Here is a 16,957-nt window from a genome sequence, read left to right as displayed (position 1 = left end):
TTCACCAAATATTGAAAAAAAGTTAAAATATGACTGGCTCGACTCAATTTCGATTCGATAAAATGTTTAAAATATAAAACAAAATATTGAATATTTAAATAAAAATTCATTTATAATAAAAAAAATATTTAATAAAGGCTCGATAAGGCTTGCGAGACTTACGAGCCGAGTAATTAGAAACTCGAGCAGCCTTACGAGCCAAGTAATTAAAAACTCGAGCTCAGTAAAGAATTTAAATAACTCAAGTTCGACCTCGGCTCGATTATGAGCTCAACTCAATTATTCGAGTTCAAATATTTCACGAATGGTTTGACTTCTTTACATCCCTACATGAAATGAAATCATATGTAGACTAATAACTATGTGTTCAGGGATTATAAATAAACTAACTCATGAAAATAATGAATCATTTCAAAATCACCTTCAATTTTGAAATAATTTATAAGTAATGTCAAAAAAGGGATGTATGAATACAGATAAAGATAAAAAGACAAAGTGTCTTAAGTTAATATTTTTGGGTTGAGACTTAAGAAAATGCCAAGAAATTTCGGGAAGTTCATAAAAAAATATGACGTGGTTTTTTTATGTGAATATATAACTTTTAGTGCACATGAACGATATTTGCAAAATGAATTATAGTGAATACGAGATTCATCATTACAACAAAGTGTAATTGTTAAACAATGAATTTGTTGTGGCTAAACTGAGTGTTTCGAGAATATGCAAGCTATATGAATATCAAACACCATACCAAATTCAAATTACATGGTTACAAAAACTTTCAGTAGCACAAACAAAAATGCAACTCAGATTTCCTAAACTTTGGATGTGAATCATGATTTCATCGATAATCGAAAGTAATTGAAATTATATTTTAAAGGTGCTCAACTTAGTTCAAAAAATACAAATTAAGCTATAAAGAATAAGTGACAAAGAAGAGATACGTTGTAATGAGAGTACTGAATGAGAATAGGGTAAGCACTGTTATCTACTAACAATCAACTATGTCAATTTGTAGAGAGGGAGGGGGCGATTGAACACAAATTTAAATTTTCACAATAATCCGTATTTGGAAAATGAAAAATGAACACATGTATTGTAAATTTTTAGGTGATTTGTTTTTCGACTTGCCACATGAGATTTCTATTGAAAAAATAATATGTTACGATTACAAAGTAATCTCACAGCTGCAGGTTACAGTTTCTCACTCAGAGGAGAATCTCTCTTTTTGTATAAGACATGCATGTACCTTAACAAGACTAAGATAATTTGTCAACCCTAAGTAATTTGTATTGTTATCTTAATTTATATTTATACTTGTAACACTTAAAATCCGTAAAAATGCAAAGGAGCAGACTGTAGTCTTTTTCCTGAAACAGTATCAAGCCTAAGGATTCTATCTGGAAGAAGATCATGCCTCAGAAGAATTTTGAAGAAGTTTGGAGTTGAATAAATCTGTTTGAATAAAAATACTCTAAGTCAAGATCTCTACAAGTCACATATTTAGTGTTATAGAGAAGTCATTCGAGAACTCCAAATGACTTATCGAGAAGTCAGGAAAGCTACTAGAGAACTCAAAGAGATATCGACAAGTCAAGAAGACATGAAGGTTGGAGATATCGACAAGTCATTTCTTCACTAGAGAACTTAGAGTTATCGACAAATGTACATTCATTTGAGAACTCTGAGTTATTGATAAGTCAAAGTCCACTAGAGAACTCAGAGATATCGATAAGTCAAAATTCACTAGAGAACTCTAAGTTGCCGACAAGTCAAAGTGAAGACATGATGCTGAGAGATCTCGACAAGCTAAAGTTTCATTCGAGAACTCAGAGACCTCTATAAGTCAAATTTACTAGAGCATTAGAGATCTCGATAAGTCATTATACTTATCGAGATGTCAAGATCTCTACATGCCTAATTGGAGATCTCGAGTAAAATTCTCAAAGTACAAAATCACAAACCAGTTCAATATTCAAAATAAACAATCAACAAACAATCCAACCAGCTGGGTTGACAAGTCTATAAAAAGCATATTGAAGAATGTGCAAGATCAATGGTAAAGGTTAACTAACAGAGGAAGATTAAAATTATCATAGGATGCTAAAGATATGCTAAGCCAGAAATGGAAGATCCACTTTTCCATAAATAGAAATGACAAGTGACAGTTTAGAAAAGCTAATAGCATGTCTTCTTGTACACTGTGTAAACCAGCAGTTAACTGAATTATAAAGTTAACGCTGGCCCTTCAGTCACTTGTAACAATTTAGATCAAATTACTTGTAACACTCTCAAGGAGAAGCTAAGCTCTTTATCAACAAAGAGCCTTAAAATTTTATAGCAAAACATTCTTAATTTTAATATAAAATTAAGTGAGTTTTGAAGATTTGTGTTCTTTATTTTCTGCAAGCTTAATTTCTACATGAACACATTTTACTACAAGATTTAATTTACTTTGTTCAACCATAAACATTCAAGAAAATCCCAAGAACAGTGAAACACATTCACCCCCCTCTGTGTGTTATTCATTTCCTAACAAGTGGTATCAGAGCAAAATATGAAAGTAAACAGATTCAAGATCTTGGAAGAATGAATACACAGAAAATCAGTAGCATCAAAATTCCTACCTTTGACAAAGCTAACTACACTCTTTGGAAAAAGAAAATGATGCTGTTTATCAGGATGGTCAATCCACTCTACATTCAGATCCTCAAGAATGGGCTCTTCACTCCTATGGTTAGAGTTGAAGAATCTACAGATGGAGACATGATTATCCCAGCTCATTATGCTCCAAAAGATCCTTCTGAGTATATTGAGCCTAAAAAGGAGAAAGTTTCCCTCGATAGTAGCTTGCAATTAATATTGATTGAGTCACTTGACAATGTGATGTACAACAACATTGTCAACTATGATACTGCCAAGCAAATATGGGAAAAGATTGAGATACTCTATGAGGGAACTGAGGAAGTTAGATCAAATCAGAGAAGGATACTTACTTCACAGTATGAGGGTTTCATGGCCAAGCCAAAGGAAAGTATTACTGATGTGTTTGAAAGGTTTAACAAACTGATAAATGATTTGCAGCTTCATGACAAATATTATGAAGCTGAAGAAGTGAACCTGAAGTTCTTGCTTACTCTCCCTGATCATTTGGAACAGAAAATCTCAGCAATCAGAGAAGGGAGAGACTTGGGTAGAATAACACTGGAAGTTCTGTATGGAATTCTTAAAACATATGAACTTGAAATGATTCAGAGAAAATCATTAAGATCTATCCAAGGACATGTTGTAGATGGCTCAAGTGCTTTAATTGTCAATGAAATCCAAACATCTACTGATGAGCCAAGATCTCAAATTCCAATTGCCTCAACAAGTGAGAAAAGAACAAATGATTCACAGGAACAAGTCATTCTGGAATTGGAAAAAGATGTGTTCTACACTTTTGAAGAACTGGATGAGCTAGATCAGTCAATGGCTTATTTGGCTAGAAAATTCTCTAACATTAGAGTAACGAAGCCAAGATTTTTCAAGAGCAAATGACAGTTTTTCAACAAAGACAGTAGCTGGAAAGAAAAAGGGAAATACAGATCTGATAGCAAGAATGGCTACAAAATTGGATCTGTTGACAGATCTGAGATAAGGTGCTTCAATTGTGATGAACCAGGCCACTTTGCTACAGAATGTAGGAAACCTAAGAAAGCAAAGAAAGATAAAGCTTATCTTGAACTTGAAGCAAAGTATGAAGCTCTTCTGAAGAAACAACAAAGCATAGCTTATGTTGCAGAGGGTAAAAGTTGGGATGACTCTGAAAATGATGAAGATGAAGAATTTAGAAATTATGCACTCATGGACTTGGAGTAAGGAGAATCATTCTCATCTAAATCACATATAACAACTCTTACCACCATTGATTTAAATGTGAATCAATATAAGGAAACTGTTGAAAAGATGAGCACAAAAATGTTTCACATCCACACAAGCATGGTTGCTGCTAATGAAGAAGTTAGCAGATTAACAAAGATAAATGAGAAGCTTGAAAGTAAGAAGCAAGAAACTGAATTGTTGTTGGTGGAGCTTGAAGCTTTAAAACAAGAAAATGCATATCTAAAGAACAAGCTCAAGTGTGCAAATGAAATTGAAGCAGTGCTAAGGGAGAAGCTGGAAAAGAATGAAGTAAAGATGAAATCTTTCAGAAATGCATCTAAACTGGTCGGACAGTACCATGAGAAAAATAAGCCATGTGCAAATATTGCTATTGGCCTTGACTGTGATGATATGAATGATAAAAAGAAGACTGTAGGTGACAAAGGGAAAGCAAAAAAAACTAAAAATGCTCCAACCTTTTTGAAAGAGGTTAATGCACCTATATTCAAGCATGTGAAGTCAACTTCAGTGAAGAAGAATTAATTATCAAGCAAGAAATTGCTGATGAGGACAAAGAGAAGAAAACTGAAGAATCAACTCAGTCTTCCACTACTGAAGAGAAGCTCATGGATAAACAAAGTTCAAAGACACATGTTAAAGAAACCAAAACTGAAAATACAAGAAGGAAAAAGAAAAATAAAAATGGTAAAATAGGGATAAACAAAAGCAACAATTTTGCTTATGTTGCAGATGCACCAAGAAATAAATGTGAAAAATGTGGCTCTGTAAATCACCTAACTCACCTTTGTAAAAAGGTAGTTAGCAAGCCAACTGAAGGAGCCTGCAAATACAATGAAGCAATTGCAAGTGATCCCTACTTCTTCTCTGACAAGTTTGACTACATTCCTTGCAACTTAAAAGTGATGAAAAGTTGTCACAAACTGAGAGTAGACCTCAAAAAAACAAAAATTGGGTCTACAACAAAAAGGGAAAATGCTCAACAGTCAATGAACTCTATTTTATCTGAAACTACTCATTCTACTTCTGCTAAATCAGTTAATAAGAAGAAAGTACCCAACGCTGCTTGGGTTGCTAAACACACTTAAAACTCATTGTGTGCAGGGTAAAGTGAAGAAAGTCATCTGGATCATAGATAGTGGATGTTCCAGGCATATAACAGGTGATAAAGCCCTGCTATCACAGTTTGAGAAGAAAGCTGGCCCTTTGGTGATTTTGGAGACAACAGCAAAAGATTCACAATGGGATATGGCAAGATTGTTTTTAAAAATGTTGTCATTAATAATGTACCACTGGTAGCTGGTCTTGAAGTGAATCTTCTCAGTGTTAGCCAATTTGCTGACAAAGGCTTTGAAGTTTTATTCAACAAAGAAGAATTCACTTTTATCAGCAAGGAAACTAGTGAAGTTGCTCTGAAAGGAGCAAGGAAAGGAAGCTTGTTTGTTGCAAACTTAGACCCAACAAATAAGGATGACATTTGTTGCTCCTACACCAAGGCATTAGAAGAACAAAGCAAGTTTTGGCATAAATGTCTCACTTGAATTTCAAGAAAATTAACACTTTGGTCAAAAAGGAGTTGGTAAGAAACATGCCGAAACTGAAGTTTGCTCAAGTAGAAGTTTGTGAAGCTTGTCAGAAAGGAAAAATGAAAAGATCAAGTCAAAAGTTAAAAATTATGAATTCTATAAGTACTTCTTTGCAACTAATTCATATGGACTTGTTTGGGCCAGTAAATGTCTTATCTATTTTAAGGAACAAATATGCACTTGTGATGGTGGATGATTTCTCAAGATACACTTGGGTAGAGTTCATGTAATCTAAAGATGAAACTCCACACATCATAATTGAGCACATCAAGAAGATAGAAAAATAGGATGAAAATTGCAAATGTGTAAAAAGAAGTGATAATGGAACAAGAATTCAGAAATGCTACATTGAGTGAATTCTGCAAAAGCAAAGGCACTGTTCAAGAATTCTCAGCTTCTAGAACACCTCAACAAAATGGAGTAGTTGAAAGAAAGAACAGAACATTAGTTGAAGCTGCTAGAACAATACTGCAAGATGCCAAGTTGCCAACAAGTTTCCGGGAAGAGGCTGTTAACACTGCATGTTACACTTAAAACATATATATCATTAACAAGGCTCATGAAAAATCACCTTACTCAATCATGTCTAGGAGAAAGCCTACTGGGAAGAGGCTGTGAACACTGCAGGGTACACTTAGAATAGATGTATCATTAACAATACACAAGGCAAATCACCTTATTCAATCATGTCTAAAAAGAAGCCCACTGTAAAGTATCTTCATGTGTTTGGAAGCAAGTGTTACAATTTGAAAGACAACTCTGAATATGTGGGGAAATTTGACTCAAAAGTCTTTGGAGCAATTTTTATGGGATATTCACCGGAAAGAACAACCTACAAAGTTTATGTGATTGATCAAAAGAAGATTATGAAGAACACAAATGTGACCTTTGATGATGACAAGTGTCCAGGCTTGGAATGCCTTGATGATAATGAAGCTGAGGCCCTTGCTTTTGAAAACCTCAACATTTGATGGCTGCAAAGAGGATTTTCAGATATTTGAAGGGAAATCCAAACTTGGGAGTATGATATCCTAATGGAACTGGTTTTGAAACTGTTGGTTACACAGATGCATATTTTGCTGGATGCAGGGTTGACATGAAAAGTACTAGTGGAAGCTGACAATTTCTTGGACAAAGACTTGTATCTTGGTATAGCAAAAAACAACAATCTGTATCAACTTCAACAGCTGAGGCTGAATACATAGCTGAAGGAAGTTGTTGTGCTCAAGTGCTATGGATTAGAAATCAGCTAATGCATTATGGCCAAGTGTTATACAAAATTCCCATTATGTGTGACAATACTAGTGCTATATCTATAAGTGGCTAATCCAGTTATTCATTCTAGAACAAAGCACATTGATGTAAGGTACCATTTTATTAGAGAACATGCTGCAAATGGTACCATTGAGCTCACTTTTGTTCCAACAGAAAAAAATTAGCTGACTTTTTTACTAAACCTTGGGATGAAACAACTTTCACTAGACTTGTAGGTGAAATTGGAATGCTTAATTCTTCATCCTAAGGCAAGAACTCAGCTAATGTTTTGCAGTATATTGATTTCTAGTAAATCAAAATTAATTTGATTTAATTGGAAATTAACTGAAATATTAACTATAAATATTTCAGAAATCCCTGCATATTTATCTTTCAAAAATTCAAAATTTTAACTTGGAATTTTTCAAATTCTAAGTAAACTGCTCAGTTATTTTTTTGAAGAACAATAGATTTAATTCAATAATAAAAAGGCATACGGCATCTACACAAATAATCGAGTCGAACAAACATAAAATGGATCAAATCACCGGTCTTCATGCAAGTCTTCGTGCAGAGACCATCAAGCGATATGTTGAAGAAGATATATTTACATGTACATGTCTCACCACAATCCCAACGTGTTTGAGCTATCGATCATAAATGTAACTCAATATAAACCTTCATCACTAAATCTGATACAACACTCACAATAAAGGAGAGAAACAAACACACTTTCACCAAGGAGAGAAAATAAACTGAAAATCAAAATAAAAATTCAGATCTGAAAAAATGAAACTTAAAAAGAGATAATCATTTCACCCTCAAATCCAATATGTTCCACTTTAATTTAAGATGAAAGAAAATCCAAACTCTGACAATTAGATCTAAAAACAAACTAAATAGGTAAAAATTCTTCCCCAAAAAGAAATGTTATTGAAAGAAACAAAAAAATAAATAAATCAACAGATTTGGGGCTTTCCACCAGATAAACCGACGGAAGCCCCGTTAAAAGGAGGATGATTTTTTAAAGGAGCGTAGGTTTTTGAGAGGAGGCTAGGGTTTTATTGCTGTAAAAAAGCTCATTAGAATGTTTTTGCTCAGTTGTTAATTTACATTCTTAATATGTAAAATTAACACAAGGCGTAATTACAATAATCAAAAGTATATAGAGAACTGAGTTCTCGATAAGTCTAAATGACTTCTCGACAAGTCATTTTAGGACTTCTCGAGTGAGTTCTCGATAAGTCAATTTACTGACTTCTCGATAGGCTTGAAAATGACTTATCGATAAGTCCTCGTAGAGTTCTCTAGTAGTGTTATTTCACAGAGTTCTCTACAAGGAAAAATTTTGACTTATCAATAACACAGAACTGAAATAATTTAATCTAAGAAATTATTTTGGTAAAATACTTTTGGGAAAAAGTTATTCTAATTTTATTTTGAATTTATTCAAATAAAAGTTAGAATTAATTCAGTCCATTTTTGGACAAACTGGGTATTTATTTGACATCTCGATAAGTCAATTTTTAGTTCTCTATAAGAGTAATTTAAAATGAATTCTCAATATATATTTCGTTTCTTAAAATGACTTATCGATAGAAAAACTCCAAACGCCTATTTTTGAGTTATCGACAAGTCATTTGCTTTTACTATAAATACCAAGACTTGTCGATACATACATTACTTTCAACTTTTGAGATCTCAAGTGACCTAGATTTCAATCCAAAACTGATTTCTCTCTCGTTTTTCATCCTTTCTCAGAAATTTTTCTTACCCACTCATTCTCATCAATCAACAATGGCTCTAAATGTTGCAAGAACATCTATCCTAGAGAAAGGAACCAATTATCTTGCTTTTACTGATACAAACCAAGCCCCTGATAGTTTCAAGGGGTTTGTAAAACTGTTGGCTGAATTCTATCTTGCAGGTGCTTTGACTACAAATCCAGTACTGTATCTAGATGTGCTGCATGAATTCTGAACTATAGCTGTAGTGAGGACTGATATAAACAGCAACTCTCTCTCTATGGTGGTGACATGCACAATTGGAGGCCAACTAATAGAATTCAATGACAAAGATGTGAATAAAGCTTTGGGGCTGCCAACTGAGAATCTGTTGGAGGTACCAACTCCTAATGAGCTGACTCAGTTTATGGAGTTCATCAACTATGGTGAAAGAATCAACCTGTCAAGCTTAAACAAGACCAATCTGAGGAAGGAGTGGTCTTTCATCTTTGACTCTGTGGTAAGGGCCTTTACTTGCAGGAAAACAGGATATGGCAACATTTCAAGTGTTGTGCAAAAGCTGGTGTATTCAATTGCCCACAACAAATACTTGGATGTTGGTCTGTTGATCCTGGAAGAGATTACAACCAGCTAACAATGCCCCTGTCAGCTAGAGGTAAGGAAATTTTCTTTCCTAGATTTATTATGTCCAGTTTAAATCATAAATTAGCAGACATACACTTATTGGATGGAATAGATAGCACAAAAATAGGCAATTATAAGCAAGTTTCCAAAATAATATTTGGCTCACTTACTATAAAGAATAAGGTAAATGTAAGTCTGAAAATCACTCCATTTATGTTGGAAAGGTTTAGGACTTACCCTTATCCTATGCCTGACATGATATCTAACATACAATCTAGCTCATCTATGATCCCTGAACCTGTAGAAGTACAAGCACAGGAACACCAATAGGGATCTTCCCAAACTGCAACCATTCTTTCAAAACCTTTAGAAGCTAGGCAACCAACCACCTCATCTTTTCAAAAGGATGCGGTGAGTAAAAAGAAGAGAAAGGGGGCAACCTTAACCGTAGTAACTGAAAGTAGTGAGGACATAGCTGAGAAAGAGTCACCCTTGGTCAAGAGATCCAAAAGAAGTAAACAAACTGAGATGACCACTCTAGCCACCTCTGCATCCTCTCAACAAAATGCAGTTGTAAAACCAACCAGTAGTGAGTCTCCACAACCTGCACAAAAAACAATTCAAGTGTATGGTAGGAGAAACAAGGAAGGCACACACAGTGAGGGCACATCTCTTGAAGCTCCCTCATTCATTCAGGGGAAGCTGCCAACACTCACAACTGAGCACAAGTTCTTATGACTCAAATTTCTTCTATTCCAATTCCACTTGAATCCACTTCTTAAGTGTAACAAAAATCAAGTGACTTAGCTCAAGAAGCTTTGCTCACCACCCATACACTTCATTTAGATGGTGAGAGGCTACATGCTGGGGTAGACCTTGATGACACCATCATAAACATGGGGGATTCATCAGTTTTCACTGAAGACCCCATGGATACTTTTAATGCACCTTCATGTACAAAACAATCTTCACAGACTGACAGGTTGAGGGTAGTACTCCTGAGGGGGAGCTATCTAAATCCTCTTCAATTCAATTGGAGGTTCCTCAAGTAGGGACAACTCCACTCACAACTCTAGCAGAAACTGCCTTGACAGTTGAAACTAGAAGTACAATTGCCCATGATCCTGTCATATAAGAGGTAAGTATAAAACATTTAAGTGCCAGTGTGTTGCAAGACACAAAAGGGTTTGAGGCTGGTGTATATGACAGTACACCAATCAAATCCCCTCCAATACAAATTGGAGGTTCCCACTACAAGTGGAGGACAACACACTGTCAAAACCACAGAGCAATCTGTGAGTCAAACTGTGACTTCAGTCTCAGGTGCATCTGAACCATCCTCCTCACAACCTCACATTCTCTCTCAGTGGCTGCAAGAATCTGGCTCTCAACCAACTTCTGTAGATGATCTACTAGTGGAGCAAATTTCTGGACTGACCAACATCTCTTAGCATCTTCTGACTTCCAACATGAGCAATCAAAATTATCAAGCTATCATGGTTACATATAATGAAGAAGTTGAGAAGCAAAAAGAGAAAATTGTAAATGATGGAGAGCAAGATGGAAATGTGGATGCATGGCTATCTGATGACTTTGTCTTGGAGATGGATCAAGTCTTGGCCAAATTCAGGGAAGAGTATGTTACTATCCTTGGAAGCAATGCAAAGGCCTTGACTCTACAAGAAGTATACGATGCAGTCACACAAGTGCATAAAGCTCAACTCAAGGCTTTTCACCTTTTTGGTAAAGCTCTTGAAGTTAAATTGAATAGTCATGAAGACATGATCAGGAAGATAATGAGGGAAAAGATGGATGAACTCATTCCCTCTCAAACTCAGATAAAAAATCAATTCAAACACTTCTCAGACCAAATGTCCAGATATGATCTCAGTGAGGTAGATAAAGGCATGACACAACTCAAGGACTCCTTTGTTGCCTTGAACAAGCAAGTTCAAATCATATCACTAACTCTAATGACACAAGGTTGAATCTAGATCAGATGCACACTGCAAGATACACTCCTTCTCCCTTGGTCATGGATGAAATTCAGAAATTTGTGCAAGCAACATTTGGGTCCTCTACTGCTGTCTCTACATCAAGTTCCAATCAACCTGCATCTACATCAACAAATCTACAGATTCAATCTCTACAAGGTCAAGTCACTGCATTGCAAGACTCCAACTCTTCTCTCACTGCACAAGTTCAGGCCTTGCATCTCTTGTCAAGAGCCAACAAATAGACATCCAAACCCTGGTGGACTCCCATAAACATCTTCAAATGCAAAATTCTATAGCTTTGGGAACCATCATGGCCAAACTCAACGTACCACTACCTTCTCTACCTGAACAAGTAAGGCCTGAAATTCCTACTCCCCTCCTCATGCCTGTCAACAAGACTAAGGGGGAGATAGAGGCTAGATTGGCACAATCAAGGTCATCTCAATAACAAGTCCAGGGTACTGAAAAGAAATTGTCTAAAGAATTTGATCTTGACATGGATAGACTTGTTAGGGCTGCTGAAGGACCTAGTCTAAGCAGAGAGTTTGATAAACTACTCAAAGCCTTAAAAGCTTCTCTCAACAACAATCACTTCACATACAAAAAGGCCCTAGACAAGACAATTAATTTCATAAGAGTGATCATGGCCAATCAGGACAACTTTTTGCACAAGAGAATAGTGATCAATGCAAATGACTCAGGGACAGACAGATGTATGCAGGTGTCCCTCAATTACCTTGCCTCAAGGAGGGCATCTGAGTTAGATATCTTCATCAGTAAAGTTAAAGTTGTAACTCGTGAAGATACCATGCTATTAACTGATTTGAGAGCTGCTCAAGTGGCTGCCTTTTCTGAAGCATATCTACAGCCAAGCAAGGGTATAGCATACATCTGTCCAAATACCAAACAATTCAAACATTTTAATATCCCCAAACAGTGTGTCATGAGTAACAAGAAGTTTATCATGATCCTTGGAACTGGTTTAAAAACCAAGAAGAATAAGAATGATGATGATATGGAAATGATAAAGCTACTGAGGAGATATCTGGATAATGTAGAAGCCAACTTGCCCAAAACATAGATCAACAAGGATGATTTGGATGATGATGAACAGAAGAAATATGATCAAAATCCTTCTGGCTCAAATCCAAGTCAATCCAGTAAGCCATCTGGCAGCAAGAGTGGAGAGAAGAAGAAGGAGGATGACAAGAAAGATGAAGAAAAGAAGAGAAGAAATGAGAGGAGAAGCAAAAAGCTTCATGATGGCTCAGAACCACACCAAACCCTAAAAATCCAAACAAAACTAGCTCAAATCTCAGCTAAACCTAAAACATCAAGTATTTCAAACATCAAACCACCTCAAACCTCAAAGCCAAAGTTTCTGTATAAAGAAATAGCCAACTCCTTCCTAAAAATTCCAGTGACCTCAAGCTAAACAAATCTCAAGAAAATGACAACCCTACCTTTAGCCAAACCTTCGCTAAAATTCAAGCACAAATCTGTTGGGAGAAAATCTAAGAAATTCAAGTCTACAAAGAAAGAAGAAGTCACTGAAAGGGCCATCTGGAATTACTTTAAAGAGTCTGACTTTCTACCTCTAAATTGGTGCACCTCAGATGAAGACTATTCCCAACATATAGATGAGGAAATTGTTAGAGTCTGGGTTGTATCCCTGAGAGAAGTTAGAATTTATTTTGAATATGGGAACTTCACTTTTCTTGGAAATGGCTTAATGAATTCTTTGTCTCCAACATAAATTAAGAGAGTGATAAGTTTGTTAAAAGACAAGGATATTGCTACAAGGGCATGGAGATAAGTTCTAGCTGAATGGTTGATTGGAAGGGAGGAAACAAAGAAAAGAAATAAGGCTGAAGCAGAAGAAAGAAGAAGAAGGTATGATGAAGAGATTTAGATATACATAAAAGACCAGGAGAGTTGAAAGCAAAAGAAATGAGCAGAATCTCCAAAGATGGAAGATTTCTAAACATTAAAGCTGGTGGATTCTCAAGATTCTGCATAGAATTTCTAGACAATAGTTATCCTAAAGTAGCAAGACAAAAACTTGTAGAAGCTCTAAGTGGGACACCTATTATAGAAGAACTTGAACTTCTTGACCACTTAAAGGATCAACTTAGAGAAGAAGCAGACACAAAAACTGTCTTTACCTGATACTTGTAACCATTGAATCTTGCAAATCTTATGATTGAACAAAAGTTGTAATTTCATCAAGATTTGTGTATAAATGTTATTTTCATCATTTTAAACTTAAGGTTAGTGTTGTTAACATGCATGAATTTTTGTTAAGCAATCTTCTCACAAATTGGGGGAGATTGTTGTATAAGACATGCATGTACCTTAACAAGACTAAGACAATTTGTCAACCCTAAGTAAGTTGTATTGTTATCTTAATTTGTATTTTTATACTTGTAACACTTAAAGTCTGTAAAAATGCAAAGAAGCAAACTGGAGTCTTTTTCCTGAAACAGTATCAAGCCTAAGGATTCTATCTGGAAGAAGATCAAGAAGATCATGCCTCAGAAGAATTTTGAGGAAGCTTAGAGTCGAATAAATCTGTTTGGATAAAAATACTCGAAGTCAAGATCTCTACAAGTCACATATTTAGTGTTATAAAGAAGTCATTCGAGAACTCCAAATGACTTATCGAGAAGTCAGGACAGCTACTAGAGAACTCAGAGAGATATCAACAAGTCAAGAAGACATGAAGGTTGGAGATATCGATAAGTCATTTCTTCACCAGAGAACTCAGAGTTATTGACAAGTCTACATTCATTTGAGAACTCTGAGTTATCAATAAGTCAAAGTCCATTAGAGAACTCAGAGATATCGATAAGTCAAAATTCACTAAAGAACTCTAAGTTGCCGACAAGTCAAAGTGAAGACATGATGCTGAGAGATCTCGACAAGCTAAAGTTTCATTCGAGAACTCAGAGACCTCTATAAGTCAAATTTACTAGAGCATTAGAGATCTCGATAAGTCATTATACTTATCGAGATGTCAAGATCTCTACATGCCTAATTGGAGATCTCGAGTAAAATTCTCAAAGTACAAAATCACAGACCAGTTCAATATTCAAGATAAACAATCAACAAACAATCCAACCAGCTGGATTGACAAGTCTATAAAAAGCATCTTGAAGAATGTGCAAGATCAATGGTGAAGATTAACTGACAGAGGAAGATTAAAATTATCATAGGATGCTAAAGATATGCTAAGCCAGAAATGAAAGATCTACTTTTCTATAAATAGAAATGACAAGTGACAGTTTAGAAAAGCTAATAGCATGTCTTATTGTACACTGTGTAAACCAGCAGTTAACTGAATTATAAAGTTAACACTGGTCCTTCAGTCAGTTGTAACAATTTAGATCAAATTTCTTGTAACACTCTCAAGGAGAAGCTAAGCTCTTTATCAACAAAGAGTCTAAAAATTTTATAGCAAAACATTCTTACTTTTAATATAAAATTAAGTGAGTTTTGAAGATTTGTGTTCTTTATCTTCTGCAAGCTTAATTTCTGCATGAACACATTTTACTACAAGATTTAATTTACTTTGTTCAACCATAAACATTCAAAAAAAGCCCAAAAACAGTCAAAACACATTGACCCCCCCTCAGTGTGTTATTCATTTCCCAACATCTCTCCATCCTTTCAAGAATGTAAACCTATTTTTTTAAGTGAAACGTCCGCTACTACTTGGTTTATAAATCATCAAGTTACAATACTTGCTAGACAATACATAACACAGTCTTCGAGGTCCATGTTAGATATATTTGTGATGTCATGTCTAATATGATTTGTGTTTAGTTTTCAGATCTTACTTAACAAGACAAATCAGTACTTAACTGGAAATCAGTACTTATACTGAAGTCAGGACTTAAGATATCTGAACTTAAGTTGTCAGAACTTAAGTTATCAGGAGATATTTATCAGGAGATAATATCAGGAATTAAGGAGATGTTCAGATAAGGAAGGCGACTGATTGAAAGGAAAAAGAATCAAGATAAACATAAGAAGAGATATGCATGGAGAAGAATTCTATGAGGAATAGAATACTTGGAAGAAAAGATAAATTATTGATATATATATTAGGAAGCAGAATTGTATTCGATATCAATTAAAAGATTATCTTGTAACTGTGTAGTATATAAACACAGACATAGGGTTTACACTATATGTGTTATCATAATTGAGATTATTATTAATTGTAACCCTAGCAGCTCTCGTGATAATTTGTTCATCACTGAGAGAGAAAAGTTCTTTGTAACAGAGTTTATTGTGTTAAATAAAATCTGTGTTTTGTTACTTGAGTTCTTATATTCGATTTGATTGTAGTAAACACTATATTCAACCCCCTTCTACAGTGTGTGTGACCTAACAAGTGGTATCAGAGAAATCTATTAACTTACATACAGTAAGGATCCAAAAACAATCATGTTTGAAGAAGTACAAACTCCAACCAAGCCCACCAAAACTGAAGAAACTCAAAAGACTCAAATCCATAATCGATATGAGACTATTAGGGTTCTCATACTGAAACCTTCTGAGTATCCCATATGGAAGGTGAGAATGTCTATGTTTCTGGAAGCTACAGATCCAGAATACCTTGACAGAATTAATGAAGGACCACACAAGCCAACCAAGCTGTCTGTTATAGTTACAGATTAGCCAGCACAGTTTGTACCAAAGGAGAAAAGTGAATATATAGCTGAAGATATCTCATCTATTGCAAAGGATGCAAAGGTAAGACATTTGCTGCACAGTGCCATTGATAATGTAATGTCAAATAGGGTAATTAACTGCAAGACTGCGAAGGAGATATGGGATGCCTTGGAGACAAGATGCCAGGGAACTGATTCAATTAAGAAGAACAGGAGGACTATACTCACTCAAGAGTATGAGCACTTTGACTCAAAACCTGATGAGTCATTAACTGGTTTATATGATAAATTTGTCAAACTCTTGAATGATCTGTCACTGGTGGATAAGGAATATGATCTTGAAGATACTAATCTCAAATTCCTTTTAGCTCTTCCTGAAAGTTGGGATTTGAAGGCCACAACTATAAGAGACAACTATGCTCTTGATGAAACTACTCTTGATGAAATTTATGGTATACTCAAGACTCACGAACTTGAGATGGATCAAAGAAGCAAGAGGCATGGGAGAAAGTCAAGGAAAGTTGCTCTTAAGGCTGAGGAGGAATCCCCTAAAGTGGCTGTCTCAAAGAAAGGCAAAGGAAAGGCACTCATCACAAAGTCTGATACTGAGTCATCAAGTCCTAATAGTGATGAGGATTCAGAAACTGAAAGTCTATCTGAGATGGACCCTGATGAAGAGATGATGAAGCTGTGTGCTCTTATGGTGAAAGGAATCACAAAGATTGCATACAGGAAATTCATAAGGGGAAAGAAATTTTCCAGGAAAGGTGCAAGTTCTGATAAGAAAGGTTTCAGAAAATCTGAAGGTAAAGGAGGAAAGTCTGATAGAGGAGATTACTCAAATGTCAAATGCTACAACTGTGATGAGAAAGGCCACATATCTCCTGATTGCAAGAAAGTGAAGAGTGACAAAGGCAAGGCTCTTGTCACAAAGAAGAAAAGCTGGATAGACACTTCAGATTCTGAAAGTGAGGTGAACTATGCCTTGATGGCAAATGCTGATAGCAGCTCTGAAGCTGCTGAGTTAAAGGTACCTCAAACAACTTTTGCTTTTCATACTGATGATATTACTGAGTTGAGAAGATATCTTAAAACCATGTTCATTAGTTATAGAGATCAAACTTTAACATGTGAAAGATTAAATTCTGAAAATCTTGCTTATAAAAAGATGAATGATTATTTAGAAAAAG

This window comes from Apium graveolens, chromosome 8, assembly GCF_009905375.1.
Source record: "Apium graveolens cultivar Ventura chromosome 8, ASM990537v1, whole genome shotgun sequence".
Classification (NCBI taxonomy): Eukaryota; Viridiplantae; Streptophyta; class Magnoliopsida; order Apiales; family Apiaceae; genus Apium; species Apium graveolens.
This window is presented reverse-complemented; position numbering follows the sequence as displayed.